Source organism: Hyperolius riggenbachi, chromosome 12 (genome assembly GCF_040937935.1).
Source record: "Hyperolius riggenbachi isolate aHypRig1 chromosome 12, aHypRig1.pri, whole genome shotgun sequence".
NCBI classification, from domain to species: Eukaryota; Metazoa; Chordata; class Amphibia; order Anura; family Hyperoliidae; genus Hyperolius; species Hyperolius riggenbachi.
In genome coordinates, this window is record NC_090657.1 from 88,737,163 (window position 1) to 88,763,457 (window position 26,295).

The 26,295-nt window shown below is 47.1% G+C and overlaps 7 non-coding genes across 7 annotated transcripts; all 7 read right to left on the bottom strand.

Moving 5' to 3' along the window:
* Positions 1–4,692: 4,692 nt before the first annotated feature.
* On the bottom strand, positions 4,693–4,775 carry TRNAL-AAG (transfer RNA leucine (anticodon AAG)). The gene has a single exon. It is a non-coding gene; the product is annotated as a tRNA-Leu (tRNA).
* Positions 4,776–5,821: 1,046 nt separating this feature from the next.
* Positions 5,822–5,903, bottom strand: TRNAL-UAG (transfer RNA leucine (anticodon UAG)). Its single transcript has one exon. It is a non-coding gene; the product is annotated as a tRNA-Leu (tRNA).
* Positions 5,904–15,714: 9,811 nt separating this feature from the next.
* TRNAL-AAG (transfer RNA leucine (anticodon AAG)) lies at positions 15,715–15,796 on the bottom strand. Its single transcript has one exon. It is a non-coding gene; the product is annotated as a tRNA-Leu (tRNA).
* Positions 15,797–16,842: 1,046 nt separating this feature from the next.
* Positions 16,843–16,924, bottom strand: TRNAL-UAG (transfer RNA leucine (anticodon UAG)). The gene has a single exon. It is a non-coding gene; the product is annotated as a tRNA-Leu (tRNA).
* Positions 16,925–20,257: 3,333 nt separating this feature from the next.
* Positions 20,258–20,339, bottom strand: TRNAL-AAG (transfer RNA leucine (anticodon AAG)). Its single transcript has one exon. It is a non-coding gene; the product is annotated as a tRNA-Leu (tRNA).
* A 402-nt stretch (positions 20,340–20,741) lies between these two features.
* On the bottom strand, positions 20,742–20,823 carry TRNAL-AAG (transfer RNA leucine (anticodon AAG)). Its single transcript has one exon. It is a non-coding gene; the product is annotated as a tRNA-Leu (tRNA).
* A 1,047-nt stretch (positions 20,824–21,870) lies between these two features.
* On the bottom strand, positions 21,871–21,952 carry TRNAL-AAG (transfer RNA leucine (anticodon AAG)). The gene has a single exon. It is a non-coding gene; the product is annotated as a tRNA-Leu (tRNA).
* Between the last annotated feature and the right edge of the window lie 4,343 nt (positions 21,953–26,295).

Below are 26,295 nucleotides of genomic sequence, written 5' to 3' on the forward strand. Positions count from 1 at the left end.
TAAGTCCTCCTTGCCCTTTGGCTGGAGACAACTACCTGAAAACAGGGAGAGCGAGACTGGACTAGGAGCAACAGCAACACTGCCATCAGTAGGGGATGGGGAAGCAGTGTCATCAGGAGGAGGGGGAGGAGAGGTGATGACAATGTCATCAGGAGGGGGGGGAGGAGGAGGGGGTGGGGAAGTGATGATTGAATCATCAGGAGGGGGAGGAGGGGGGGGGGATGACTGTGTCATCAGGATGGGGAGGGGGAGGAGCAGAGGGAGGAGGGGACGAGGAAGGGGGATCGGAGGACAAAAGGGGAACAGGCTCCTGAGGAGCAAGGGAGGGAGGGGCTGAGGATGGAGGGGCAAAGGGGTAACCAGGGCCAGAGGGTTTAAGAGCCCTCTTGACTTTAACTGACCTTGGGGGCCTTATGCGTTGTGCCTTGGGAGAAGAGCCTTCCCCCCCCATGAGCAGCATCCCTGAGACAACCAGACCTCCTGAGCTCAGACTGCCCCTCAGGGGCCACCTTAGTCCTAACTGGACGAGGAGAAGCGGCGGGAGAGACAACAGAAAAAGGAACAGTAACAGACTCGGAAACAATAGGAGCTGATACAGGCTGGACAGACACACTGGGAATTGGCAGGGGGACGAGCTGATTCTCCTCGTCCATACGGACCAACATGGCTCTCCTGAGATCCTCAGGCATAGTTGCCCAGGAGATCGGGCATTCCGTATACGGGTGACCGTATTCAAAACAAAAATTGCACTTGATTCGGCGGCAACTACCTGAGGAATGCCCGAACTCCTGGCACCTGCTACACCTGGGATCGGGGCAGTTACTGGCGAGATGGCCCCGCTTTCCGCATCTATTGCAGGTCCTGGGCTGACCGGGATAATAAGTAATAATTTTGTCACGCCCTATAAGGGCGGATCGGGGAATATGGGTGACGATTCCCTCCTTAGTATGGAGCTTTATCGCCACCTCATATTCCCCCCACCAAATCCCCAGGTCATCCAGGACTCGCTGCGGAGGGGCCATCACGTCAGCGTAATGCTGAACCCAGGACATCAAGTCTCTCACAGGGATGCTCTCATTTTGCACTACGATGTGAGCTTTTTTTTCCAATGACTGCCGGGATAGAGGAAAGACTGAAAAACCGTGCCACTGGTTGTTAACTTACACCTTCAGTCTCTCCTCCAGGAAGGCCTCCATCCCGTGCAGTGACAAAAAGCTCACATCATAATACTGGGGGGGATCCCCTGGAGCTAGAATCGCGTTTAAGTCACATGGCTTTGTCCCCAGATCCAGGAGGAACCGGACAAACTCTTTTTTGTTAGGAATGGCAGAATCATGTTCCCATTTAAGTCTGACCACGTTCCTCCTGCCAGGGACAAATGTCTCAGACTCCAGCTCCAGGGGAGCTAGAACTCTCCTCCCAGAAGCGGCACTTCGCACTGCACGAGAATATGACCGGGGCCGGGCAGCGGATGTCCCCTGAGCCGAGGCCGCCATGGAGGCAAGGGCTCCCGGGTTGGAGGCAGGGCCCAGGGCAGGAAAATCAAAACCTACCCTGGTCACGCTCTCCAACCCAGGCAACCCAGACCCAGCAGACACTCCACCAACCTCAGCTCCAGCCGAACTGTCACCAGGCGCCTCATCAGGCACCGAGGCAACCACAGGGGACACGGGGGGGCCCTCATACCTAGGGGCATTGGGACCCAGACCGAAAATGGTTTCGCTGAATTCTACTTTGCCAGTATAATCAAATCTCTTGATGATCTCGTTTTCTACCAAAAATTTCTTGCCATTGGCCCGAAATTCAATCTGGCGTCCACAATTTGGGTCACCTTTGCCCACTAGATAGAGACCTTTGAAGTCCCCCCCAGGTTCCACAGAAAAAATCTTAGTTTCGCCTGAATGGCCTTTTATCACCACCAGGCGCTCTTTCTCTAGCCTGTAGATACAGTCCATTGTACGGAATTCTGTTATTAAGTCTTCCACTACAATGGGCGGAGGCTCTACATGCTTTTTTTTTACTTTTTTCTTTCTCCAACCTTCATCTGAGTCTGAGTTGTCACCTCCAGAAAGGGAGTGAGAGCTATCGCCAAACAAAGAATCCAACCTATGACTCACTTGACCATTGTTGACCATTGTTGACCATTGTTATTTCACCATTAATTTCCCTATAAAGGACAGAAGCCCTTTCTGTATCACTATCGTTAGGGAAAGGAGACGAAACCTTTGTTGTTACTATTGAGCTTGAAGTGAGATCTGTGACGGAAGTGTCAGGAAGAGTCTCATCTGCATCTTTGTCCCCTCCCCCCTGCAGACTTAACTCCACCCCGGCACTCCCGTTCGAGCCACCAACAAGCAACACAGGTTCTCCATCAACAACATCAGTTTGATGAACTTTTTGGGCACCGCCCACAATCACATTTATATTTGCATCTTTTTCCACATTTGTGTTTTCTACCTCCATTGAGGGCAATTCAACTTTTTCCACTATGTTACCCTCAGACTTTTTCTTCACCCTTCCCCCACCCGTCACAACAATACAGGGTCTCTTTAACTTATTTTTTCCTTTTTTTCCTTTTTTAGAAGAAACTTTAGAAATAGCTGGTTTCTCACCCATCTTCTTACGCCTGGCACCGCCCACAGGAAAGTCCTGTCCACCAATTGGGGCTTGAAAATCCTCCCCAGATTCGCCAGTGCTAGAGCCAGACTTTTCAGGGATCCCCCCCTTCACCTCCAGGGTCACCCCTTGTTTGGCAGGGCTTAAAGACACATTTTCTGATGCATTGTCCGCATCTTTTTGTAATCCACAGGCTCCCACTCCTGCACTCAGGTGCGCTGCATTGGCTGCATGAGATACTCCCACTTGCACTCCATTGGCTCCAGTTTCCGTGTTGTAATACGAAATTCCGTCTGGATTGGCTGCAGACTGTGTATGGTGATGCGGATCTCCGGCCGCATTGCACCCACCTCCTTCCATACGCTTGGTCACATCTTCCGCATCCTCCGCATGTTGATGCGGCTTACTGGCCGCATCAGGACTTTTTCCATGCGTCCCCCTGGCCGCGTCATGAACGCCTGTTTCAATGGCGTCATGCGTATGGATGGCCGCGTGGGGAACGCTTGCCGCTTTCCCATGCGGCTGATTGCCCACCTCAGCTCCGCACATCACTTCCGGTAAGCGGGCCGGAAGTTCCTCCGGCGTCTCATCAACAGTGTTTGGCGTCTCGGCGCCATCTTGGCGCCATTACGGACCTCCGCACTGGAAACACAGGTAGGCTCTGGGGGACTTTCCCTAAAACTCTGGGCGCACTTCTCACCCCCCGCAGCATGCCCAGACACCACCAGAGGACCGGGTAAAGCCCTACTAGCAGCATCCAGGGGAGCAGGAGGAGATTCTGTGCGGGCACCCGGGGAGGCCATCACAGCCCCATCAACCCCACCGCTAGATAACATAGCAGGGGGCACAGCTTTTGAAGCCTTGGTGCTGGCAGCACTCACCCCACCACCCACTACCACTCCAGGGGACCCAGCGGCAGCTATACCACCCGGACCTCCGGCGGCAGGGGAAGCAAGGCAGGCACTACCCACACCCTCCCGGGCACCCACCGCAGAGCTAGGTACTTTATCCCCCTCACCTTTTTTCTTCTTGATCCAGTCAGGCACCTCCACTGGTGTGCTACTAGATTCCACAACCATGCACTCCTCATCTTCCTCATTATCCTCACTGCTTGTATCGATTTCAGGATCCGGGCCCAGCATTTTGCGGAAACGCCGCCTGTGTTGGTAGTTTTCCGCTAGGGGCCCTCCAATGTACTCCAGGCTGTGTAAGATGTCTTTTTGCATCCTTATCTCTTTCTTTAGCTGGACTAGGTCCTCATTCGTGTGGGACATTTCTTTCCTCCAGGATGCCCCAAACCTGTACTTTATGGTCTTGTACTTTTTTCCTAGGTCTTCCACAAGCTCCATCCTCAATTTTACCTCCCTGAACCAAGTCACCGGATCCACTTGGCCAGGGGCATCCCCCAGGTAAGTTGAAGCAGTAGGGGGCAGTGGCGTAGCTAAGGAGCTGTGGGCCCCGATGCAAGTTTTACAATGGGGCCCCCCAAGCACTCTATACATAACAATTGATATGGTGCACCAAAACCTGTCAATGGTAATTACAGTGTCTGAGGTGCAAGAAGGGGATGGGGAACAGTTTGTTAATGATTACCACTATTCAAAGTATCTATAGAAGTGATTATTATGAGCACAGGACCAATAGAGAGATAAAACTGTAGTTGAGGGAGGGCCCTTCGGGGCCCCTCTGGCCCAAGGGCCCTGATGCGGTCGCTACCTCTGCAACCCCTATTGCTACGCCCCTGGTAGGGGGGTATGAGCCGGCCGCTCCATGGCTGGAGCGGCCGGTTAGCACAGGCAAGGCCCCTGCTAGGCCCAAGCCAAGCAGGGACCTCAAGTTCAAATGGTGCCCAAAAAAAGTGCTTCAAAGTCGGCTTCACGGAAACAGCAAGTACACCCTCTACTGGAAGTCCGGGAGCTAGGTCAAAAGTAACCTTTTCTGACCAAGATAAGCTCCTCAAGTGGCCCTGATGTATAAGCTTGGACAAGTATTTGAGCAAGTGTTAAAGCCAGAGGAGCTGAGGCCTTATCTTTCCTACATAGTATATCCTTGTCAAGCAAGCGAGAAGTTAAAGGCTGGTAGAGGTGGGATTTGACCCCACGCCTCTAAGGAGAGCTGGAGCCTTAATCCAGCGCCTTACACCGCTCAGCCACACTACCCTGCGGATGTCTACTCTTGCTTGCTTTAAGACACGTTTTTCAAGAGTCAAAGGTTAAGCGGTTAATTACTGTGCCATCAACAGGTTATCATCTGGGGATTTGCTGCATGTTGGCAGCCATTCTCAGTTCCATAAGGAAGAACGCATAACAGTACTGACTTTTGTTCCATTGCTCTGATACCACTGAGTGCAGCACCTACTGTCCGATCGCTTTTCCGATCGATTTTTCGATCAAAAATCAGATCGGATATGCATTAAATTATCTATCGAACCAACTATCTGCCAAAAAATCTCATGGTGTATTCCCATCATGAGACCCTGGAGAAAGCCTTCAAATAATTTTTGCATCTCAAGGAAACCGACCTTACTGGGGCAAGTGGGAAAAATGCCAGGGAACCCCTAAAAAGTCCTGAAGGAAGCTTGGGCTTCCAGGGAACCCTGGTTTAGAAAACCTGCTTTGGCCTAGCGTACAATAAAAGCCATCCTCTCGAACCCCTAACTGCCCACGTAGTTAATGTATCAGCTTTTATGCAAAAGTAATGTCACCTGTCTAAAAAAATCACAATTGTCCACTTACGTACAATGTACAATGTAGCCCGTAGCACTGGAATAGATGCTATTGCACGTATACCTAAAATCCCATTCACCTAAAATTGAGAGGAAACAGTTGCCTACTATTGGGTAATAGGGGCAGATCTCACCTCAGTAATCTAAATGAGATCTTTGCCCTGTTTACTTTGTTGAAATTCCTATCTGTTGCCACTGTTGCTGTCAAAAGCTCCTCCACAGCCAGGAGTTATGAGCTGTGGCACATTGTCAGAATCCAGTGGAAAAGTACATGTAAAGGTCTTAAGCCATTGTAAGCACTTTTTTTTCTAAACTGTATTCCTTTGTAGCGGTGAAAGAAAGTGTGGTGCTGGGAAAGCCTCATTCATGTTGTTGTGCAAGCTGATGGTGGAAAAGAGAAGTATTTGAGCTTTCTTGTTGTTGATGAAGGGATGTAGTAGATCTACAAGAGGCCTGCGAGGCAAGATAAAAGTTGTAGACTGGCAGTGGTGGGATTTGAACCCACACCTCAAAAGAGACTGGAGCCTAGATCCAGCCCCTTAGACCGCTCGGCCACACTACCTTGCCGATATCGATCTTTTGTGTGCTTTTAAAATGAGGTGTGTATGAGTGGAATGTTGAGTGGTTCATTATTGTGCCATCAACAAGTAATCAACTGGGGACATGCTGCATGTATGCACCTATTCTCAATACCGCGGAAAGAGAAAACACTTGACAGTACTGGCTTTGGTTCTATGCCTCTGATGACAGCACCTAGGAAAGTGCAGGTAAAGCACTCTATGCCACAGCAGAATCAATGGATTAGTCTTCTCAAATGTAACCTTTTCTGACCAAGATAAGCTCCTCAAGATATTTTATTATAAAAGACAGGATCATATAGCATACATTATAGGCAATAAATAAATTAAAAAATATGCATATCTGAAAGCAAAATTATACAAGAGATTTTTCCTCCAAAAGATCTTATATACAACATTAAACATCCTGTTTTATACTTGATTTCATCAAGCAATAACTCTATTTACAGTATTTACATCAGAAAAACATATAATGCAAGGGAAATACCCAAAACAAGATATAAACACATAACTCATAAATCATTCTCATATGAGATATTACTGTTGAAGGAGTATCAATCAGCCACTTCCATACAAAAACGGAAACAACACCTACATTACATCATTTATTCAACGTACTAAAAATAAATAAAGAAAAGAAAAAACACATAACATACACCACCACCCAAAAAAAAAAGGATGACATCACCTACAATACACCACTCATACCACACAGTCATACAATGGGTCTTTTACGCCCAAAGGAAAAACAGAAGACTATAGACAACGTTGAGTCAAGACAAGAAATAAAATTAATTAACGAGACAAAACATCACCGCTACCAACAATATATAGAAGAAGCACAAAGGGATATCTCCTTTGTGTCTGCGGCCAGACTTCAAAAAAGAATCACAAAACTCAAAAAATCTAGGGTGCAAGAGGGAGAATAGTAAAGCAACACCCTGGAGAAGAGTCCACCAGGTCAAGGAGGCTTGATATTCTGCCAAGCCAGAATCCAAGCTCCTCTCCCCAGCTTCTTCCTCTCCAAGAACCGGATCTTCCCAACCTCACCGAGAATACCGTTCACCACCACCTGGACCGGCGAGATTTTCTGCCTAATCGCTACGTCACACCGTGCCAACCAAACGTGTCTCCTAACCACTAGGCTAACTATGTATAAAGTGCACAAATCAAAGCCCCGGCGTTGGTTAAAAGCTCCATATGCCCACTCAGCATAACTCAGATGCTCCAGAAATGGGATACCTAGGACCCCACCCACCTGTTTATACACCTCTACATTGAAGGGGCATGTGATCAGAAAGTGTTCCATGTCTTCCTCAACGGAACACTCCTGTCGAGGACAGACACGAACTTCCGGTCTCCGACCCCACATGTTCCCTCCAACATACAGTTTGCCCTGGAAAGTTAGCCAGACGATGTCCCAGAATTTGTTTGGAACGCGCGGTGAATTAAGTAACCGCAAACCCTCCTTCAAAATCGGGCCTGGGCAATCCTTCAAGGCCAATGGGTCATGGAAATGAGAGTCCACCACTCTAGCCAACAGGACTTTCCTGTCGACCGACCTGATGTCCTCCACTCCCAATCCCCACTGCCGCAGTTTCTTCATGCAAGGCAAAACATAGGCCGGAAGGTAGCCATGACGTGCATTCAGTTTCTTCACTGAGCCACCGCTCATCCAATGCCTGAGGAAAGGCTCACACCAGATCTGAAAGAAGCTTACCTAAGTAGGCGGGCTCCCTGCAAACAAACTACCAAGATTGAACTTAATGAACATCAGGGAGAAAAAGACGATCGGGTTGACCTTTCCTAAGCCACCCTCCCGCCAGGTTCTGTAAGTGATGTTCCTACGTACAGGGTTTGTTCTGTTTCCCCATAACATCAGGAAAAACAGAGCGTTAATCCTGGTGTACAGGGATGCTGGCAAAATTGCAACGTAGCTAACGTATACCATTATCGGCACCAGATAGGTTTTAATCAAGTCAACCCTTTCCCTGAGGGTTAAACGCCAACCCTTCCAACGAGCCACTTTAGTGTCGACATCTTTCAGCTTGCTCTCCCAATTTCGCAGGCCGTAATCGCCTGGGCCAAATTTGATGCCTAGGATTTTTATTTCATTTTGAGGCACGGGGAAGGAGCCAGGAAGTGCAAAGGATTCTCCTTTTTTGCCCAACCAGAAAGTTTCGCACTTATTCGGATTCACTTTTGAACCAGATGCCGACGAGTACAGAGTGATCTCTTCAGCCACCACCAACGCCTCTTCTGCCTTCGAGATCACAACTGTTACATCATCGGCATAAGCCACCACCTTCAGAGGCGAGACACCAGAGATGCCCACAGGAACCCCACCGAGCGCACTGCCCTCTAACCTTCTCACGAAGGGGTCGATGGCAAATACGTACAGTAGAGAACTCAGCGGACACCCCTGGCGGACCCCCAAGCTCACCTCAAAAGGCTGGCCGATCCATCCGTTAATGAGCATGAAACTCTCAGCCTCTTTATACAAAGTCTGTAGCCAATTGATAAAACTCCCCTGCAAGCCGTACACACTAAGTAGCCGCCATAGGTACTTATGGTTGACTTGATCAAAGGCCTTCGACTGGTCCAATGTCAGCAAGAACTTTCCCCAGCCCTCAGCCCTGCACCGTTCCAGAACTTCCCGGACAGCTAACAGTGCTGAGAAAGTACTCCTACCTGAAACCGAGCAGTGCTGGTGGCGGGAAAGCACATCCGTTACCTGGGACAAACGCCAGAATAAAATTTTTGCCAAGATCTTCCTGTCGACATTGAGAAGGCTGATGGGACGCCAATTCTTAATCATCTCAGGATTACGACCTTTTGACAACAAGATTACCGCAGATTGCCTCATGGAGGGTGGTAATTGACCCTCGGCAAGGCAGTCGTTAAAAGCACCGGCCAATTGAGGGGTCAGGATGGACTTGAAAGCCTTGTAAAACTCAGCCGTCAGTCCATCCGGACCCGGAGTCTTTTTAGGCGCGAGACCATCAATGGCCCTCGCTACTTCATCCACGGTGATCTCAGTGGTCAAATCAATACTAGAAACATCAAATTCATTCAGACCTGGTATGGAAGCCAAGAAATCATCCATCCTTGCCTGGTCAAGGGGCTTCTCCCCAAGCAGTTTGGCGTAAAACTCTCTAGCGATGGACAAGATCTCCGACCTGGACTTTGCCAGAGATCCCGAACCATCCCTGAGACTATGGACCGTCCTAAGCGCTGAACTTCGTTTGAAACTCTGGTAAGGGTCAGGCGAGTGGTACTTACCATGATCCCTCTCCAGAGTCAAAGAAGCCAACCGGTCGTACTGCAACTGCCTGAGGCGGAGTATGACCTCAGAGATCTCCCCCGGATCTCCGCCCTCAGAGACAAGAATGTTTAATCTCTCCCTCAGTTGCTGGTAAGCAAAATCTCTATCAATGCTCTTACGAACAGCTAGACCCTTGAAGAATCTGGCAGCACGTTTTTTGACTTCCTCCCACCACTCAGACCTATTGTTAAAACAGTCCAGGATGGTGACCTGTGCCTGAAAAAACTCCTCAAAGGATCGTCTCACGTCACTTTCCAGCAGCAGGGCCGAATTCATTCTCCAGATACCCCTACCTCTAAGAGGAGCGTCTAGAGCATTCAAACACACCGACAGAATAAGGTGATCAGAGAATTCCACCGCCAACAGCTTGGGGGCCGAAGTGATGAGATTCTCTGAAACAAAAAACCTATCTATCCTAGACCTACTGCTACCGCTATAAAAAGTGAAACCTGTGAGACCTGGTGAATGTCGAATGTGTACATCCACCAGATCAGCATCTTTAACTATCCTATCTAAAAACGTACCATCACTGCTTATCCGGACCCGGGCACTCGCCCTGTCCTTGGCCCTAGTGACGGTGTTAAAATCACCACCCAGGATCACAGGACAAGCTGAAAAAAGGAATGGCCTGATCTGTGTGAAAAGGCGCTTCCTCTCCCCCTTAATTGAGGGGTGAGCATAGGCGTTGATAAGCCTGAGGTCCTGCCCTTTCACACAGACGTCCAAAACCAGACACCTTCCCATCTCCACTTCAATAACTCGCCGGCATGTTACCATGTCGGTCCTAAAAAGGACCGCTACACCACTTCCAGGCTCTCCCGCAAGAGACCAGAAACTCTGACCGGACACCCAGTCCCTCTCGGCTAACCAGAGGTCAGCCGTAGAGGTGAGCCTGGTCTCCTGTAGGAAAATGATGTCAGCCTCCAGGCTGGCCAGAATTGTGAACGCCAATTTTCGAGCTCTGGGGGTTTTGATGCTAGCAACGTTGATCGTTGCCAACATTAGTGGTGAGGGAGCAGCCATTAGAGTGATTGAGGTTTCCCTTCATACTCCTTTGAACAAAGACAATAAAAATGAAAGCAAAAAACACAACATTACAAGGAACAAAAAAAACGAGAACACAAAAGACAATACCCCTTCAGACAGTGGCAGGATTGTCAATCACCATATCTTCCTCTTCCGAGGACAAAGGCTTACCAGCCAACAAGTCAAATCTGTTGGCAAGTTTGACTTCATTACGCCTTTGAACCAGGACTGCCCAATTTTTCTGAGTGGCCCTTCTTTGTAGGGGCCCAGATTTGGGTCCCTTACTTGTTCTCCTGGTTTTTAATCGTTCTTCCAAGAACGCTTTCTCCTCCTCGTTTAGGTCCTCCTTGCCCTTTGGCTGGAGACGACTACCTGAAAACAGGGAGAGCGAGACTGGACTAGGAGCAACAGCAACACTGCCATCAGTAGGGGATGGGGAAGCAGTGTCATCAGGAGGAGGGGGAGGAGAGGTGATGACAATGTCATCAGGAGGGGGGGGAGGAGGAGGGGGTGGGAAAGTGATGATTGAATCATCAGGAGGGGGAGGAGGGGGGGGGATGACTGTGTCATCAGGAGGGGGAGGGGGGGGAGCAGAGGGAGGAGGGGACGAGGAAGGGGGATCGGAGGACAAAAGGGGAACAGGCTCCTGAGGAGCAAGGGAGGGAGGGGCTGAGGATGGAGGGGCAAAGGGGTAACCAGGGCCAGAGGGTTTAAGAGCCCTCTTGACTTTAACTGACCTTGGGGGCCTTATGCGTTGTGCCTTAAGAGAAGAGCCTTCCCCCCCATGAGCAGCATCCCTGAGACGACCAGACCTCCTGAGCTCAGACTGCCCCTCAGGGGCCACCTTAGTCCTAACTGGATGAGGAGAAGCGGCGGGAGAGACAACAGAAAAAGGAACAGTAACAGACTCGGAAACAATAGGAGCTGATACAGGCTGGACAGACACACCGGGAGTTGGCAGGGGGACGAGCTGATTTTCCTCGTCCATACGGACCAACATGGCTCTCCTGAGATCCTCAGGCATAGTTGCCCAGGAGATCGGGCATTCCGTATACGGGTGACCGTATTCAAAACAAAAATTGCACTTGATTTGGCGGCAACTACCTGAGGAATGCCCGAACTCCTGGCACCTGCTACACCTGGGATCGGGGCAGTTACTGGCGAGATGGCCCCGCTTTCCGCATCTATTGCAGGTCCTGGGCTGACCGGGATAATAAGTAATAATTTTGTCACGCCCTATAAGGGCGGATCGGGGAATATGGGTGACGATTCCCTCCTTAGTATGGAGCTTTATCGCCACCTCATATTCCCCCCACCAAATCCCCAGGTCATCCAGGACTCGCTGCGGAGGGGCCATCACGTCAGCGTAATGCTGAACCCAGGACATCAAGTCTCTCACAGGGATGCTCTCATTTTGCACTACGATGTGAGATTTTTTTTCCAATGACTGCCGGGATAGAGGAAAGACTGAGAAACCGTGCCACTGGTTGTTAACTGACACCTTCAGTCTCTCCTCCAGGAAGGCCTCCATCCCGTGCAGCGACAAAAAGCTCACATCATAATACTGGGGGGGATCCCCTGGAGCTAGAATCGCGTTTAAGTCACATGGCTTTGTCCCCAGATCCAGGAGGAACCGGACAAACTCTTTTTTGTTAGGAATGGCAGAATCATGTTCCCATTTAAGTCTGACCACGTTCCTCCTGCCAGGGACAAATGTCTCAGACTCCAGCTCCAGGGGAGCTAGAACTCTCCTCCCAGAAGCGGCACTTCGCACTGCACAAGAATATGACCGGGGCCGGGCAGCGGACGTCCCCTGAGCCGAGGCCGCCATGGAGGCAAGGGCTCCCGGGTTGGAGGCAGGGCCCAGGGCAGGAAAATCAAAACCTACCCTGGTCACGCTCTCCAATCCAGGCAACCCAGACCCAGCAGACACTCCACCAACCTCAGCTCCAGCCGAACTGTCACCAGGCTCCTCATCAGGCACCGAGGCAACCACAGGGGACACGGGGGAGGGGGGGCCTCATACCTAGGGGCATTGGGACCCAGACCGAAAATGGTTTCGCTGAACTCTACTTTGCCAGTATAATCAAATCTCTTGATGATCTCGTTTTCTACCAAAAATTTCTTGCCATTGGCCCAAAATTCAATCTGGCGTCCACAATTTGGGTCACCTTTGCCCACTAGATAGAGACCTTTGAAGTCCCCCCCAGGTTCCACAGAAAAAAATCTTAGTTTTGCCTGAATGGCCTTCTATCACCACCAGGCGCTCTTTCTCTAGCCTGTAGATACAGTCCATTGTACGGAATTCTGTTATTAAGTCTTCCACTACAATGGGCGGAGGCTCTACATGTTTTTTTTTAACTATTTTCTTTATCCAACCTTCATCTGAGTCTGAGCTGTCATCTCCAGAAAGGGAGTGAAAGCTATTGCCAAACAAAGGATCCAACCCATGACTCACTTGACCATCTTTGATCATTATTTTTTTTTTTTTTTTTTTAAGCTTTCTTGGCCCCTGTTGCATGCAACAGAGGTCCCGGGTAAGCAAGGCTATTAGCCCCGTGCACGGAAAAAGCGTGAGTGCCCTAAAGCACCCCCACAAAACGTGCACGAGTAGCCACGGGCCCCACAATGCTGCAGGGCCCTTCCGGTTGTTCCCCGAAGGGAACCTTCCCCCTTTGCCTTCGGCTCAGGGGGTGGCATCCTCCAACACCCGAGGGGTTGAAGGATCCTGGGGTCCTCCGAGGAGGACCCCTACTGCGCCCAGTGGTTACCCAAAGGGCCTGGCCATGTGGCAACCGTGTCCACATGGTCTGGGTGGCTCCCCCGAGAGGGAGCCGGGTGGGAACCGAAGTCCCCGTGCCAGCAAGCTCTGGCGTCCACAATTTGGGTCACCTTTGCCCACTAGATAGAGACCTTTGAAGTCCCCCCCAGGTTCCACACAAAAAAATCTTAGTTTCGCCTGAATGGCCTTCTATCACCACCAGGCGCTCTTTCACTAGCCTGTAGATACAGTCCATTGTATGGAATTCTGTTATTAAGTCTTCCACTACAATGGGTGGAGGCTCTACATGCTTTTTTTTAACTTTTTTCTTTCTCCAACCTTCATCTGAGTCTGAGTTGTCACCTCCAGAAAGGGAGTGAAAGCTATCGCCAAACAAAGGATCCAACCCATGACTCACTTGACCATCTTTGATCATTATTATTTCACCATTAATTTCCATATAAAGGACAGAAACCCTTTCTGTATCACTATCGTTAGGGAAAGGAGACGAAACCTTTGTTGTTACTATTGAGCTTGAAGTGAGATCTGTGACGGAAGTGTCAGGAAGAGTCTCATCTGCATCTTTGTCCCCTCCCCCCTGCAGACTTAACTCCACCCCGGCACTCCCGTTCGAGCCACCAACAAGCAACACAGGTTCTCCATCAACAACATCAGTTTGATGAACTTTTTGGGCACCGCCCACAATCACATTTATATTTGCATCTTTTTCCACATTTGTGTTTTCTACCTCCATTGAGGGCAATTCAACTTTTTCCACTATGTTACCCTCAGACTTTTTCTTCACCCTTCCCCCACCCGTCACAACAATACAGGGTCTCTTTAACTTATTTTTTCCTTTTTTTACTTTTTTAGAAGAAACTTTAGAAATAGCTGGTTTCTCACCCGTCTTCTTACGCCTGGCACCGCCCACAGGAGAGTCCTGTCCATCAATTGGGGCTTGAAAATCCTCCCCAGATTCACCAGTGCTAGAGCCAGACTTTTCAGGGATCCCCCCCTTCTCCTCCAGGGTCACCCCTTGTTTGGCAGGGCTTAAAGACACATTTTCTGATGCATTGTCCGCATCTTTTTGTAATCCACAGGCTCCCACTCCTGCACTCAGGTGCGCTGCACTGGCTGCATGAGATACTCCCACTTGCACTCCATTGGCTCCAGTTTCCGTGTTGTAATACGAAATTCCGTCTGGATTGGCTGCAGACTGTGTGTGGTGATGCGGATCTCCGGCCGCATTGCACCCACCTCCTTCCATACGCTTGGTCACATCTTCCGCATCCTCCGCATGTTGATGCGGCTTACTGGCCGCATCAGGACTTTTTCCATGCGTCCCCCTGGCCGCGTCATGAACGCCTGTTTCAATGGCGTCATGCGTATGGATGGCCGCGTGGGGAACGCTTGCCGCTTTCCCATGCGGCTGATTGGCCGCCTCAGCTCCGCACATCACTTCCGGTAGGCGGGCCGGAAGTTCCTCCGGCGTCTCATCAACAGTGTTTGGCGTCTCGGCGCCATCTTGGCTCATAGGGATAGCGCTGTCGGCGCCATTACGGACCTCCGCACTGGAAACACAGGTAGGCTCTGGGGGACTTTCCCTAAAACTCTGGGCGCACTTCTCACCCCCCGCAGCATCCCCAGACACCACCAGAGGACCGGGTAAAGCCCTACTAGCAGCATCCAGGGGAGCAGGGGGAGATTCTGTGCGGGCACCCGGGGAGGCCATCACAGCCCCATCAACCCCACCGCTAGATAACATAGCAGGGGGCACAGCTTTTGCAGCCTTGGTGCTGGCAGCACTCACCCCACCACCCACTACCACTCCAGGGGACCCAGCGGCAGCTATACCGCCCGGACCTCCGGCAGCAGGGGAAGCAAGGCAGGCACTACCCACACCCTCCCGGGCACCCACCGCAGAGCTAGGTACTTTATCCCCCTCACCTTTTTCCTTCTTTCTCCAGTCAGGCACCTCCACTGGTGTGCTACTAGATTCCACAACCATGCACTCCTCATCTTCCTCATTATCCTCACTGCTTGTATCGATTTCAGGATCCGGGCCCAGCATTTTGCGGAAACGCCGCCTGTGTTGGTAGTTTTCCGCTAGGGGCCCTCCAATGTACTCCAGGCTGTGTAAGATGTCTTTTTGCATCCTTATCTCTTTCTTTAGCTGGACTAGGTCCTCATTCGTGTGGGACATTTCTTTCCTCCAGGATGCCCCAAACCTGTACTTTATGGTATTGTACTTTTTTCCTAGGTCTTCCACCAGCTCCATCCTCAATTTTACCTCCCTGAACCAAGTCACCGGATCCACTTGGCCAGGGGCATCCCCCAGGTAAGTTGAAGCAGTATGGGGGGTATGAGCCGGCCGCTCCATGGCTGGAGCGGCCGGTTAGCACAGGCAAGGCCCCTGCTAGGCCCAAGCCAAGCAGGGACCTCAAGTTCAAATGGTGCCCAAAAAAGTGCTTCAAAGTCGGCTTCAAGGAAACAGCAAGTACACCCTCTACTGGAAGTCCGGGAGCTAGGTCAAAAGCAACCTTTTCTGACCAAGATAAGCTCCTCAAGTGGCCCTGATGTATAAGCTTGGACAAGTATTTGAGCAAGTGTTAAAGCCAGAGGAGCTGAGGCCTTATCTTTCCTACATAGTATATCCTTGTCAAGCAAGCGAGAAATTAAAGGCTGGCAGTGGTGGGATTTGAACCCACACCCCCAAGGAGACTGGAGCCTTAATCCAGCACCTTAGACCGCTCGGCCACACTACCCTGCGGATGTCTACTCTTGCGTGCTTTAAGACACGTTTTTCAAGAGTCAAAGGTTAAGCGGTTAATTACTGTGCCATCTACAGGTTATCATCTGGGGATATGCTGCATGTTGGCAGCCATTCTCAGTTCCATAAGGAAGAACGCATAACAGTACTGACTTGTGTTCCATTGCTCTGATACCACTGAGTGCAGCACCTACTGTCCGATCGCTTTTCCGATCGCTTTTCCGATCGAAAATCAGATCGGATATGCATTAAATTATCTATCGAACCAACTATCTGCCAAAAAATCTCATGGTGTATTCCCATCATGAGACCCTGGAGGAAGCCTTCAAATAATTTTTGCATCTCAAGGAAACCGACCTTACTGGGGCAAGTGGGGAAAATGCCAGGGAACCCCTGAAAAGTCCTGAAGGAAGCTTGGGCTTCCAGGGAACCCTGGTTGAGAAAACCTGCTTTGGCCTAGCGTACAATAAAAGACATCCTCTCGAACCCCTAACTGCCCACGTAGTTAATGTATCAGCTTTTATGCAAAAGTAATGTCACCTGTCTAAAAAAAATCACAATTGTCCACTTACGTACAATGTACAATGTAGCCCGTAGCACTGGAATAGATGCTATTGCACGTATACCTAAAATCCCATTCACCTACAATTGAGAGGAAACATTTGCCTACTATTGGGTAATAGGGGCAGATCTCACCTCAGTCATCTAAATGAGATCTTTGCCCTGTTTACTTTGTAGAGAGTCCTATCTGTTGCCACTGTTGCTGTCAAAAGGTCCTCCACAGCCAGGAGTTATGAGCTGTGGCACATTGTCAGAATCCAGTGGAAAAGTGCATGTAAAGGTCTTAAGCCATTGTAAGCACTTTTTTTCTAAACTGTATTCCTTTGTAGCGGTGAAAGAAAGTGTGGTGCTGGGAAAGCCTCATTCATGTTGTTGTGCAAGCTGATGGAGGAAAAGAGAAGTATTTGAGCTTTCTTGTTGTTGATGAAGGGACGTAGGAGATCCACAAGAGGCCTGCGAGGCAAGATAGAAGTTGTAGACTGGCAGTGGTGGGATTTGAACCCACACCTCCAAAGAGACTGGAGCCTAAATCCAGCGCCTTAGACCGCTCAGCCACACTAACTTGTTGATATCAATTTTTTGTGTGCTTTTAAAATGAGGTGTGTATGAGTGGAATGTTGAGTGGTTGATTATTGTGCCATCAACAAGTAATCAACTGGGGACATGCTGCATGTATGCACCTATTCTCATTACCGCGGAAAGAGAAAACACTTGACAGTACTGGCTTTCCACTTTTTCACCATTTTTCACTTTGTTCACCTTCTTCACTTTTTTCACCTTTTTTTCACGTTTTCACCATTTTTCACTTTTTTCAACTTTTTTCACTTTTTTTTACCATTTTTCAGTTTTTCACCATTTTTCACGGTTTTCACCATTTTTCACTTTTTTTCACCGTTTTTCACTTTTTCATTATTTTTCACGTTTTTCACCATTTTTCAAATTTTTTTTCACCTTTTTTTCCACTTTTTCACCGTTTTTCACTTTTTTCACCATTTTTCACTTTTTTCACTGTTTTTCACTTTTTTCACCATTTTTCACGTTTTTCACCTTTTTTCACTTTTTTCACCATTTTTCACTTTTTCACCAATTTTTAACGTTTTCACATTTTTTCACCTTTTTTCCACTATTTCACCTTTTTCACTTTTTTCACCATTTTTCACTTTTTTCACCGTTTTTCACTTTTTTCACCTTTTTTCCACTTTTTCACCATTTTTCACTTTTTCACCATTTTTCACGTTTTCACCTTTTTTCACATTTTTCACCATTTTTTACTTTTTCACCATTTTTCACGTTTTTCACCATTATTCCACTTTTTCACTTTTTTCACCTTTTTCACCATTTTTCACTTTTTTCACGTTATTCACCTTTTTTCACCTTTTTCACCTTTTTTCACTTTTTCACCATTTTTCATTTTTTTCACCGTTTTTCACTTTTTCACCTTTTTCACCTTTTTTCACCTTTTTTCACCTTTTTTCACCTTTTTTCACTTTTTCACTTTTTTCACCTTTTTTCACCATTTTTCACTTTTTCACCATATTTCACGTTTTTCACCTTTTTTCACTTTTTTCACCATTTTTCACTTTTTCACCATTTTTCACGTTTTTCACCTTTTTTCACTTTTTTCACCTTTTTCACTTTTTTCACCATTTTTCACGTTTTCACCATTTTTCACCATTTTTCACTTTTTCACCATTTTTCACTTTTTTCACCGTTTTTCACCTTTTTTCACTTTTTTCACCGTTTTTCACTTTTTTCACCATTTTTCACTTTTTCACCATTTTTCACCTTTTTTCACTTTTTTCACCATTTTTTACTTTTTCACCATTTTTCACGTTTTTCACCATTTTTCCACTTTTTCACTTTTCACTTTTTTCACCTTTTTTCACTTTTTCACCATTAATCACGTTTTCACCTTTTTTCACTTTTTAAACCATTTTTCACTTTTTCACCATGTTTCACGTTTTTCACCTTTTTTCACTTTTTTCACCATTTTTCACTTTATCACCATTTTTCACGTTTTTCACCTTTTTCACTTTTTTCACCATTTTTCACTTTTTTCACCATTTTTCACGGTTTTCACCATTTTTCACTTTATTCATGTTTTTCACCTTTTTTCACCTTTTTCACCTTTTTTCACTTTTTCACCATTTTTCATTTTTTTTCACCGTTTTTCACTTTTTTCACCTTTTTCACCTTTTTCACCTTTTTTCACCTTTTTCACTTTTTTCACCTTTTTCACCTTTTTTCACCATTTTCACTTTTTCACCATTTTTCACGTTTTTCACCTTTTTTCACTTTTTTCACCATTTTCAGTTTTTCACCATTTTTCACGTTTTTCACCTTTTTTCACGTTTTTCACCTTTTTTCACCTTTTTAACCGTTTTTCACTTTTTCACCATTTTTCACGGTTTTCACCATTTTTCACTTTTTTAACCATTTTTCACTTTTTCACCATTTTTCACGTTTTTTCACCTTTTTTCACTTTTTTCACCATTTTTCACTTTTTTCACCATTTTTCACTTTTTCACCTTTTCACGTTTTTCACCATTTTTCACTTTTTTCACTGTTTTTCACTTTTTTCACGTTTTCACCTTTTTTCACTTTTTTCACCATTTTTCACTTTTTTCACCATTTTTCACTTTTTCACCTTTTCACGTTTTTCACCATTTTTCACTTTTTTCACTGTTTTTCACTTTTTTCACGTTTTCACCTTTTTTCACCTTTTCCACCTTTTTTCACCTTTTTTCACTTTTTCACTTTTTTCACCATTTTCCACTTTTTCACCATTTTTCACGTTTTTCACCATTTTTCCACTTTTTCACCATTTTTCACTTTTTCACCATTTTTCACTTTTTCACCATTTTTCACTTTTTTCACCTTCTTTCGTTTTTTTCACCATTTTAACACGGTTAATTACTGTGCCATCAACATGTTTATCATCTGGGGATATGCTGCATGTTGGCAGCCATTCTCAGTTCCATAAGGAAGAACGCATAACAGTACTGACTTGTGTTCCATTTCTCTGATACCACTGAGTGCAGCACCTACTGTCCGATCGCTTTTCCGATCAATTTTCCGATCGAAAATCAGATCGGATATGCATTAAATTATCTATTGAACCAACTATCTGCCAAAAAATCTCATGGTGTATTCCCATCATGAGACCCTGGAGGAAGCCTTCAAATAATTTTTGCATCTCAAGGAAACCGACCTTACTGGGGCAAGTGGGGAAAATGCCAGGGAACCCCTGAAAAGTCCTGAAGGAAGCTTGGGCTTCCAGGGAACCCTGGTTGAGAAAACCTGCTTTGGCCTAGCGTACAATAAAATACATCCTCTCGAACCCCTAACTGCCCACGTAGTTAATGTATCAGCTTTTATGCAAAAGTAATGTCACATGTCTAAAAAAAGCACAATTGTCCACTTACGTACAATGTACAATGTAGCCCGTAGCACTGGAATAGATGCTATTGCACGTATACCTAAAATGCCATTCATCTACAATTGAGAGGAAACATTTGCCTACTATTGGGTAATAGGGGCAGATCTCACCTCAGTCATCTAAATGAGATCTTTGCCCTGTTTACTTTGTAGAAAGTCCTATCTGTTGCCACTGTTGCTGTCAAAAGGTCCTCCACAGCCAGGAGTTATGAGCTGTGGCACATTGTCAGAATCCAGTGGAAAAGTGCATGTAAAGGTCTTAAGCCATTGTAAGCACTTTTTTTTCTAAACTGTATTCCTTTGTAGCGGTGAAAGAAAGTGTGGTGCTGGGAAAGCCTCATTCATGTTGTTGTGCAAGCTGATGGAGGAAAAGAGAAGTATTTGAGCTTTCTTGTTGTTGATGAAGGGACGTAGTAGATCCACAAGAGGCCTGCGAGGCAAGATAGAAGTTGTAGACTGGCAGTGGTGGGATTTGAACCCACGCCTCCGAGGAGTCTGGAGCCTTAATCCAGCGCCTTAGACCGCTCGGCCACACTACCTTGCCGATATCGATCTTTTGTGTGCTTTTAAAATGAGGTGTGTATGAGTGGAATGTTAAGTGGTTCATTATTGTGCCATCAACAAGTAATCAACTGGGGACATGCTGCATGTATGCACCTATTCTCAATACCGCAGAAAGAGAAAACACTTGACAGTACTGGCTTTGGTTCTATGCCTCTGATGACAGCACCTAGGAAAGTGCAGGTAAAGCACTCTATGCCACAGCAGAATCAATGGATTAGTCTTCTCAAATGTAACCTTTTCTGACCAAGATAAGCTCCTCAAGTGGCCCTGATGTATAAGCTTGGACAAGTATTTGAGCAAGTGTTAAAGCCAGAGGAGCTGAGGCCTTATCTTTCCTACATAGTATATCCTTGTCAAGCAAGCGAGAAGTTAAAGGCTGGCAGTGGTGGGATTTGAACCCACACCCCCGAGGAGACTGGAGCCTTAATCCAGCGCCTTAGACCGCTCGGCCACACTACCCTGCGGATGTCTACTCTTGCGTGCTTTAAGACACGTTTTTCAAGAGTCAAAGGTTAAGCGGTTAATTACTGTGCCATCTACAGGTTATCATCTGGGGATATGCTGCATGTTGGCAGCCATTCTCAGTTCCATAAGGAAGAACGCATAACAGTACTGACTTGTGTTCCATTGCTCTGATACCACTGAGTGCAGCACCTACTGTCCGATCGCTTTTCCGATCGCTTTTCCGATCGAAAATCAGATCGGATATGCATTAAATTATCTATCGAACCAACTATCTGCCAAAAAATCTCATGGTGTATTCCCATCATGAGACCCTGGAGGAAGCCTTCAAATAATTTTTGCATCTCAAGGAAACCGACCTTACTGGGGCAAGTGGGGAAAATGCCAGGGAACCCCTGAAAAGTCCTGAAGGAAGCTTGGGCTTCCAGGGAACCCTGGTTGAGAAAACCTGCTTTGGCCTAGCGTACAATAAAAGACATCCTCTCGAACCCCTAACTGCCCACGTAGTTAATGTATCAGCTTTTATGCAAAAGTAATGTCACCTGTCTAAAAAAAATCACAATTGTCCACTTACGTACAATGTACAATGTAGCCCGTAGCACTGGAATAGATGCTATTGCACGTATACCTAAAATGCCATTCATCTACAATTGAGAGGAAACATTTGCCTACTATTGGGTAATAGGGGCAGATCTCACCTCAGTCATCTAAATGAGATCTTTGCCCTGTTTACTTTGTAGAAAGTCCTATCTGTTGCCACTGTTGCTGTCAAAAGGTCCTCCACAGCCAGGAGTTATGAGCTGTGGCACATTGTCAGAATCCAGTGGAAAAGTGCATGTAAAGGTCTTAAGCCATTGTAAGCACTTTTTTTTCTAAACTGTATTCCTTTGTAGCGGTGAAAGAAAGTGTGGTGCTGGGAAAGCCTCATTCATGTTGTTGTGCAAGCTGATGGAGGAAAAGAGAAGTATTTGAGCTTTCTTGTTGTTGATGAAGGGACGTAGTAGATCCACAAGAGGCCTGCGAGGCAAGATAGAAGTTGTAGACTGGCAGTGGTGGGATTTGAACCCACACCTCCGAGGAGACTGGAGCCTTAATCCAGCGCCTTAGACCGCTCGGCCACACTACCTTGCCGATATTGATCTTTTGGCTATCATTCATAAAGAGGCTGTCGGTAAGGGGAATCAGTGCGGGAAAACACCGCTGGCGGTATTTTAGACTTCTGGGTGGGCATTCACAGAAAAGTATCCATGTGCGGTAGCACTGCGGAGATTCCCCGAACTAGGCTGGCGATAGGCAGGCGGTAGGCAGGTGGAGACACGGAAGCTGCAGAGTTGATACATTTCTCCGTGTTCCGCTCTGCTGCAGCTGCCTGGGAGGTCTGTGTGTCTCCATTCACTTGCATTGGTATCGCCACATCAGAGGGAGCGGGACTTCCCGACCTGACACCGCTTGCGGTGTTCTTCATGAATGAACATTTTGCTACATTTGTTCCGATAATCACCGCACAAGGCGGTGATTTATCACTCTGCTCGTTAGTGTCATTTTTTCATGCGGAAAGAGCCTTTATGAATGCTGACTTTGCCGAGTGGTCGGTAAAATCAGCTGTTTTTAGCATTTCCGCATGCGGAAATGCTTTATGAATGATAGCCAATGTGTGCTTTTAAAATGAGGTGTGTATGAGTGGAATGTTGAGTGGTTCATTACTGTGCCATCAACAAGTAATCAACTGGGGACATGCTGCATGTATGCACCTATTCTCAATACCGCAGAAAGAGAAAACACTTGACAGTACTGGCTTTGGTTCTATGCCTCTGATGACAGCACCTAGGAAAGTGCAGGTAAAGCACTCTATGCCACAGCAGAATCAATGGATTAGTCTTCTCAAATGTAACCTTTTCTGACCAAGATAAGCTCCTCAAGATATTTTATTATAAAAGACAGGATCATATAGCATACATTATAGGCAATAAATAAATTAAAAAATATGCATATCTGAAAGCAAAATTATACAAGAGATTTTTCCTCCAAAAGATCCTATATACAACATTAAACATCCTGTTTTATACTTGATTTCATCAAGCAATAACTCTATTTACAGTATTTACATCAGAAAAACATATAATGCAAGGGAAATACCCAAAACAAGATATAAACACATAACTCATAAATCATTCTCATATGAGATATTACTGTTGAAGGAGTATCAATCAGCCACTTCCATACAAAAACGGAAACAACACCTACATTACATCATTTATTCAACGTACTAAAAATAAATAAAGAAAAGAAAAAACACATAACATACACTACCACCAAAAAAAAAAAAAAAAAAAAAAAAAAGATGACATCACCTACAATACACTACTCATACCACACAGTCATACAATGGGTCTTTTACGCCCAAAGGAAAAACAGAAGACTATAGACAACGTTGAGTCAAGACAAGAAATAAAATTAATTAACGAGACAAAACATCACCGCTACCAACAATATATAGAAGAAGCACAAAGGGATATCTCCTTTGTGTCTGCGGCCAGACTTCAAAAAAGAATCACAAAACTCAAAAAATCTAGGGTGCAAGAGGGAGAATAGTAAAGCAACACCCTGGAGAAGAGTCCACCAGGTCAAGGAGGCTTGATATTCTGCCAAGCCAGAATCCAAGCTCCTCTCCCCAGCTTCTTCTTCTCCAAGAACCGGATCTTCCCAACCTCACCGAGAATACCGTTCACCACCACCTGGACCGGCGAGATTTTCTGCCTAATCGCTACGTCACACCGTGCCAACCAAACGTGTCTCCTAACCACTAGGCTAACTATGTATAAAGTGCACAAATCAAAGCCCTGGCGTTGGTTAAAAGCTCCATATGCCCACTCAGCATAACTCAGATGCTCCAGAAATGGGATGCCTAGGACCCCACCCACCTGTTTATACACCTCTACATTGAAGGGGCATGTGATCAGAAAGTGTTCCATGTCCTCCTCAACGGAACACTCCTGTCGAGGACAGACACGAACTTCTGGTCTCCGACCCCACATGTGCCCTCCAACATACAGTTTGCCCTGGAAAGTTAGCCAGGCGATGTCCCAGAATTTGTTCGGAACGCGCGGTGAATTAAGTAACCGCAAACCCTCCTTCAAAATCGGGCCTGGGCAATCCTTCAAGGCCAATGGGTCATGGAAATGAGAGTCCACCACTCTAGCCAACAGGACTTTCCTGTCGACCGACCTGATGTCCTCCACTCCCAATCCCCACTGCCGCAGTTTCTTCATGCAAGGCAAAACATAGGCCGGAAGGTAGCCATGACGTGCATTCAGTTTCTTCACTGAGCCACCGCTCATCCAATCCCTGAGGAAAGGCTCACACCAGATCTGAAAGAAGCTTACCCAAGTAGGCGGGCTCCCTGCAAACAAACTACCAAGATTGAACTTAATGAACATCAGGGAGAAAAAGACGATCGGGTTGACCATTCCTAAGCCACCCTCCCGCCTGGTTCTGTAAGTGATGTTCCTACGTACAGGGTTCGTTCTGTTTCCCCATAACATCAGGAAAAACAGAGCGTTAATCCTGGTGTACAGGGATGCTGGCAAAATTGCAACGTAGCTAACGTATAACATTATCGGCACCAGATAGGTTTTAATCAAGTCAACCCTTTCCCTGAGGGTTAAACGCCAACCCTTCCAACGAGCCACTTTAGTGTCGACATCTTTCAGCTTGCTCTCCCAATTTCGCAGGCCGTAATCGCCTGGGCCAAATTTGATGCCTAAGATCTTGATTTCGTCCTGAGGCACGGTAAAGGAGCCAGGAAGTGCAAAGGATTCTCCTTCTTTGCCCAACCAGAAAGTTTCGCACTTATCCGGATTCACTTTTGAACCAGATGCCGACGAGTACAGAGCGATCTCTTCGGCCACCACCAACGCCTCTTCCGCCTTCGAGATCACAACTGTTACATCATCGGCATAAGCCACCACCTTCAGAGGCGAGACACCAGAGATGCCCACAGGAACCCCACTGAGCGCACTGCCCTCTAACCTTCTCACGAAGGGGTCGATGGCAAATACGTACAGTAGAGAACTCAGCGGACACCCCTGGCGGACCCCCGAGCTCACCTCAAAAGGCTGGCCGATCCATCCGTTGATGAGCATGAAACTCTCAGCCTCTTTATACAAAGTCTGTAGCCAATTGATAAACCTCCCCTGCAAGCCGTACACACTAAGTAGCCGCCATAGGTACTTATGGTTGACTCGATCAAAGGCCTTCGACTGGTCCAATGTTAGCAAAAACTTTCCCCAGCCCTCAGCCCTGCACCGTTCCAGAACTTCCCGGACAGCTAACAGTGCTGAGAAAGTACTCCTACCTGAAACCGAGCAGTGCTGGTGGCGGGAAAGCACATCCGTTACCTGGGACAAGCGCCAGAATAAAATTTTTGCCAAGATCTTCCTGTCGACATTGAGAAGGCTGATGGGACGCCAATTCTCAATCATCTCAGGATTACGACCTTTTGACAACAAGATAACCGCAGATTGCCTCATGGAGGGTGGTAATTGACCCTCGGCAAGGCAGTCGTTAAAAGCACCGGCCAATTTAGGGGCCAGGATGGATTTGAAGGCCTTGTAAAACTCAGCCGTCAGTCCATCCGGACCCGGGGTCTTTTTAGGCGCGAGACCATCAATGGCCCTCGCTACTTCATCCACGGTGATCTCAGTGGTCAAATCAATACCAGAAACATCAAATTCTTTCAGACCTGGTATGGAAGCCAAGAAATCATCCATTCTTGTCTGGTCAAGGGGCTTCTCCCCAAGCAGTTTAGCATAAAACTCTCTAGCGATGGACAAGATCTCCGACCTGGACTTTGCCAGAGATCCCGAACCATCCCTGAGACCATGGACCGTCCTAAGCGCTGAACTTTGTTTGAAACTCTGGTAAGGGTCAGGCGAGTGGTACTTACCATGATCCCTCTCCAGAGTCAAAGAAGCCAACCGGTCGTACTGCAACTGCTTGAGGCGGAGTTTGACCTCAGAGATCTCCCCCGGATCTCCGCCCTCAGAGACCAGAATGTTTAATCTCTCCCTCAGTTGTTGGTAAGCAAAATCTCTATCAATATTTTTACGGACAGCTAGACCCTTGAAGAATCTGGCAGCACGTTTTTTGACTTCCTCCCACCACTCAGACCTATTGTTGAAACAGTCCAGGATGGTGACCTGTGCCTGAAAAAACTCCTCAAAGGATCGTCTCACGTCACTTTCCAGCAGCAGGGCCGAATTCATTCTCCAGATACCCCTACCTCTGGGAGGAGCGTCTAGAGCATTCAAACACACCGATAGAATAAGGTGATCAGAGAATTCCACCGCCAACAGCTTGGGGGCCGAAGTGATGAGATTCTCCGAAACAAAAAACCTATCTATTCTAGATCTACTGCTACCGCTCTAAAAGGTGAAACCCGTGAGACCTGGTGAATGTCGAATGTGTACA